Consider the following 5,822-nt stretch of genomic DNA (forward strand, 5'->3'; position numbering starts at 1 on the left):
GAGGACAATGCAGCCCAAATTAAGAGGGAGCTTGACAAGAAGTACAACCCCATGGGGCACTACATCCTGGGAAGGAACTTGGGTAGTACTGTGACACGTGAAACCAAATACTTCATCTGTTCTACCTGGGCCAAGCATCCATTCTTCTGTGCAAATCCAGTTAAAAGCAGGGCACCTGGGTGGCTCGGTCAGTTAAGTGTCTGACTCTTGATTTTGGCTCAGGTCATGATCTCGCATGATTGTGAGTTCGAGCCCCACATCAGGCTCCGTGGTGACATTGTGGAGCCAGCTTCGATTTCTCTCTCTCTCTCTCTCTCTCTGCCCCTCCCCTGCTCTCTCTCTCTCTCTCTTTCTCTCTCTCTCTCTCTCTCTCTCTCAAAATAAATAAGTAAACTTTACCAAAAAATCTAGTTAAAAGCATGGACTGTGTCACACACCCAGTGACCCATCCAAAAACAAGGACTACAGCCTGAATTCCAGACACCAGAGACTGAAATCTTCAGCCTTGTCTTAGGGATCACCTTGATCACCTTGATCAGCCTTGCCTTAGGGATCACCATGTTTTTTTCTCCTCAAAATCCATTCCTTTCAAATAAATAAATAAATAAATCTGTTGGAAAAGTGAGGGAAAAAAAAAAAACAAAAGAAGTAGTCTAAGCCCAAGGCCCATTTGTATGTGACCAAGTGGGTAACAAAAGACAGCATGCATGAGACTGCTTTCCCCAACACAGGTCTTTGCAAACCCTGGCACCCTATTTACCTGCGGAGCAGATGCACACACATGTAACATACACCCCACTTTTACAAAGACATTTCTCTGGGGAAAAAACATTCAAGTGCCTTCAACGTACATATATTTTAAAACACTTTGAAGTGGTTTCACAAGAGAACAACACCTTGTTTATGAAAGCACGATATATTTTATACTAATACCTTGGGGGGGGAGAAGGTATAAAATATCCAAAAGAATTTATTGGCATCAGCAAATACTGTACTAGTACATGGCTGGGTTGTACCAGCAAAATATTTAAATTGAAATTTTTAGGCGAATGACCCAGGTGGCCTTGATCAGCCATGTGGGCCCGAAGTTGGTTAGTTTTATTGAAAGTACAAATGGGAGGTGAAAATCCTATCTCTTTCTGTGGTGTGTTTGTAGGATGGGAATAACTCTGGACTCCGTTAGGAGGCGGGTGGGGTAGGGAAACAGTTCTTAGGCACTGACAAATGTGATACACCAAATGGAATGAAGACCCTGTTCCCCTTGCCTTGTCCAGACAGAGCCCAGGGAGTGCAATGGAAGCTTGGATAAAACATCCCCGAAAGGCAAGCTACCAACTCCCAGGACTGCCTTCTATGTTGCTTTCGTCTTCATTTACCTCTCACTTACCTGTATCAGTGGAAAGAAATGGGAGGTGGGTAGTGCTGCGGATCAAATGTTTTCTGGCTTCCTTTCATGAACCCAGCAGGACCCAGACTGCAGCTCTGGTATGAAGTGGCAGCAGTCGGGCAGGTTCCTTAATGTTGCCAGTTCACAACTAGAAGATAACCTTCCTGAGGACCCATGGTGAGAGAGCAGTGGAGGCAGAACTAGAATCTGGGCCCCTCTGACTCTGAAGTCTGAGCTTGCTGTGTGGGCAGGAGAGAGCAAACCCATGGACGTCTTCCACCTCCCTCCCCTCACCTTGGGTTCCCAAACTTTCCAACACCCCATCCTCTACACAAAACTTTTAATGACTGAGGCTCCAGAAAACTCAAGTGCTGCGTGTGCTGCTTTCCAAAATGGCTATGAACTTGAGAAACAAATGGCACACTTGAGTCCCCGAACATAATTCTGTCTTCATCTCTCCAATTCACAGTGCAGGTGCTTCCTCCACCACCCTCACACTTTAGCTCTTATATCCTGCTGCCTTGGGTCTCTGTCTTATTTCTTTAACATATTCAAAACTCCTGATGAACAGTTACTACTTTCCAGGTCCTTGGAAGGGCCTACTGTGTACTTTGTCAGCAGGACCAGGTGCTTTATATATAGCTTATATTCAATACATTTGTATTAAATACAAGTGTTGTAATACAAGTTGTACTTTTCCCTAATTGTTGTAGCTCATATGCTTTCCACCCCCAAATAAAGATAAACTTTGGATAAACTCAGCATTCTGTTAATTGACCAGGTACTTTTGCCTCCTAGCCTATCCAATACCATGTATTTATTTTAATTCTTTAATTTTACTTAAATCCAAGTTAGTTAACATATAGTATAATAATGATGTCAGGATCCAGTACCATATTTACTAAAAACCCATGTGTAGCTGGGTAATGCACCTATATTCTAATATGTTAATAGCCTCATTTGATCTGCCCTGGGGCTACACAAGCTCACAATGCGCCTTCTGAATCACTCAAGATTAAAGCATATTCAGTATTGTGTAATTTATTGTCTAACTAATAAAACAAACAAAAACACCCCAAATGGTTAATTTGAGCTTTTTCAGTTAGGTATATCGGGTATACCTAGGGTATATTGAAGCATTAAATTACAAAACTAAATATAAAAAAATGAGTATGACTGGGGCGCCTGGGCGGCTCGGTCAGTTGGGCATCTGACTTCAGCTCAGGTCATGATCTCACGATCCGTGAATTCAAGCCCCACGTCGGGCTCTGTGCTGTCAGTTGAGAGCCTGGATCCTGCTTTGGATTCTGTGTCTCCCTCCCTCTCTGCCCCATTCACGCTCTGTCTCTCTCTATCAAAAAATGAATAAACATTTAAAAAATTTTAATTAAAAAAATTATTTAAAAAATTAAGTACGACTTCAGAATTAAGCATATTCTAGTAAATGTCACCAAAATAAGTGTAGCTCATACAATATTTGCTAACCCAATGTTGGAGTAAACCAAATACATTCTCTCCCAACTACACCCAATAATAATTTATAGTACTGCACAATTATTTTTAAATACCATGGAAGTGACACACAGTAAATATTTACTGAACAATCTTAACAGCTATCCTATAATGTCCTATGAATCATATTATCTGAATTATAAATTATGTTTCAAGTGTGCCTCTCTTCTATCTTTCCTGACTATCTTCTGGAGAACAAGAAACTTGGCCTCTTAATTCTTAATATCTCTCTCAATCACTTCTGCCCTCATTACCTTTAATATTGCTTTGAATTCAGTGTCCTCTTTCCAGGCAAGTGGAGGCCCAAAGGACTGAGGTTTGAGCCAGGTGAGAGAATCCAGGAGCCTGGACAGAGGAAGATCTATCACTTACCCATAGGCTGGATGAAAGTCAGCATCTTGGGAAGAAGCCAAACCAAAACCCAGTCAGACCATTCATCTGTCTCATCATCCAAGAGGCTAAGGGTGGAGATCAAGCATCCAAGTGCAAGCCAACAGAACCAAATGAGATCCAAGATGTCATTGGCCTCATTGGCCAGAGCAGGGAAAAACACATCTGGGAAAACCTCTTGTTTATGTGTCTTTCTTTGTACAGGGTATCAGTAGTTTTAGCTATAGAGGGAACTAAGAAAGTCACAAACCTGACAACTGTACTTTTTTCTCAATAAATGCAAGGAAAAGAGAGGAAAAAAGAGGTTAGGCAAAACTTGAGACACATTTTTTTTTTGATTCCACATGTTTAGTGAGAAAGAATAATAAATGAATCATACACTTTTGCATAGTTTTGTTGGCGAAAAAATAACCACTATCATAATTGCTTTGCTAGGTTTTCCTGAACTAAGTGGTAAGTGGAATTTCAGACACTGTTCACATATGAGCCTATTGATGTACATCCTGGGTAGATTCCAGTATGAGAAAATGAATAAAGTGGTACAGCCTTGTAGGTGATTCCTTTTAAGGGAATGTCCTTTGCCTGGTGAGAAGGGGAGTCAGAAACCAGCAATGCAGTACAAGCTATTTAAATTATGGCCTTCTAATAAGGACTCCCAAGTTTGTGAGCTTAGAATAGATTTTTGATGCAGACACTGCCACAGTGGCAACCCTTTACTGCATACTGCACTGGAAGCTTCAAGAGAGCTCAAAGTTAGTTCATATACAACAGCTGGGACTCAGGACTCCCAGCACTTGATATAGCAACATTATTCTCCCTAGTAAACAGGAATTTTCTCAGCTTCCAAATCATTTCCTGTAAACCAGAGGGAGAAAAGTTATTGAGAAGGGAGACGTTCCTGCCATTTCTTTGCTACAAGGTGTAGTGATTTTGGCTTATTGCTTAAGTCATTAATTTCCCATCATTTTCCAATGAGACTTTCATTTCATTAAAGGTAACAGTTGACAATCTATTACTGTCCCTTTTGCCCTGAATTATTATTGCTATATTTTCCCATAGAGTATAAAAATAAAATATACACACTGCTATAGATCATCAACTCAAAGCTAGCTGCTCAAGAATTTTATTATCCAGGGACACCTGAGTGGCTCAGTCAGTTGAGTGTCTGACTTCAGCTCAGGTCATGATCTCATGGTTCTTGAGTTTGAGCCCCACATCGGGCTCTGTGCTGACAACTCAGAGCCTGGAGCCTGCTTCAGATTCTGTGTCTCACTCTCTCTCTGCCTCTCTCCCACTCACACTGTCTTTCTCACTCTCAAAAATCAATAAATGTTAAAAAAAATTTTTTTTAAGAATTTTACTATCTAATGGAATACTCTGTAGGGAGCTTTATTTCCCTTCTTGGGTATTCTCATATGCTCCAGTGTCCAGAAGAGGGGAATTAACAGATTACTCCAAAGTTCATCTACATTACTGTTGTTTGAAATAAACAGAATGCTGGAGCAACTGGAACTCTTAAAGCCCCTCCAGGTCAGAGGGGAGAAAACTTGGCTAGATAAAGCAGTCAACTGAAGACCTTATGCTAGCAAAGCATAAATCAATTTTTTAGGGTATTGAGTACAGGAAGGTAGAAATTGCCTACTATTTGATCTTGGGCAAGCCATTTACATTCTCTAAACCTATTTTCCCATCTTTAAAATAGTAAGAATAATAATACCTACCCCAAAGCACTTACCCTAATATCTGGTAGTTTAAGACTTAATAAATACTACTTGCTATTATTGTTTTGTCATTATTTCCTATGGGACATCAGCATTATATGAGATTAAAAAGATAAGGGCAGATCTTATTGAATCTTGAATAGCATGCTAAGGAGTCTGATTTCAGAAAGCAAGCAAGGAATCAGAAAAGATTTTAATAACAGGAGTGACATGATCATATCTGAGTTTGAAGAAGAAAACAGAATCAAACCCTAATAGACACAAGATGAATATAAATATAGATAGGAGCATAAACTAAAATTTTTAATTTTTCATGTTGTTCATTTCTCAGAATGGCCAAAGTTATAAGCATTGAGTGCAATCAATTCTATACCTTAAATACTATAAAATATCTATATTGCCTATATTGCCAACTTATTTTTTCTGCCAATGGCTATTTAATGCCAGTGGCCCAAATAGGCAGAGGCTTTACCAGTAATCTCCTGTAACAGGCATTAGCACAATATTACTGATTCTTAATAGTCAAGTGGCTCTCAGCCTTACTATATTTGCATGTCATTTCAGCTGGGCAAGTTATCTTAAGACACCTAGATGTATCGTTGGAAAGAAATCACAGATTTGAAATAAAATTTTTAAATGTTAATTTAAAATAGGATATAAACTATTTTTCAAAAGAGAAATCTTTGACAGTTTTTAACCTACCACTTTATAGAGATTCCTAAAAAGATAATACCCAGTGTCAGAAAGCACACAGAATGGGAGTGCAAACTGGTGCAGCCACTCTGGAAAACAGTATGGAGGTTTCTCAAAAA

General features: G+C 39.7%; 1 pseudogene; it reads left to right on the top strand.

Annotated features, from left to right (window-relative positions):
• Positions 1 to 164, top strand: part of LOC122467072 — a 380-nt pseudogene extending 216 nt beyond the window's left edge.
• Positions 165 to 5,822: the final 5,658 nt, after the last annotated feature.

Source organism: Prionailurus bengalensis, chromosome A3, assembly GCF_016509475.1.
Source record: "Prionailurus bengalensis isolate Pbe53 chromosome A3, Fcat_Pben_1.1_paternal_pri, whole genome shotgun sequence".
Lineage (NCBI taxonomy): Eukaryota > Metazoa > Chordata > Mammalia > Carnivora > Felidae > Prionailurus > Prionailurus bengalensis.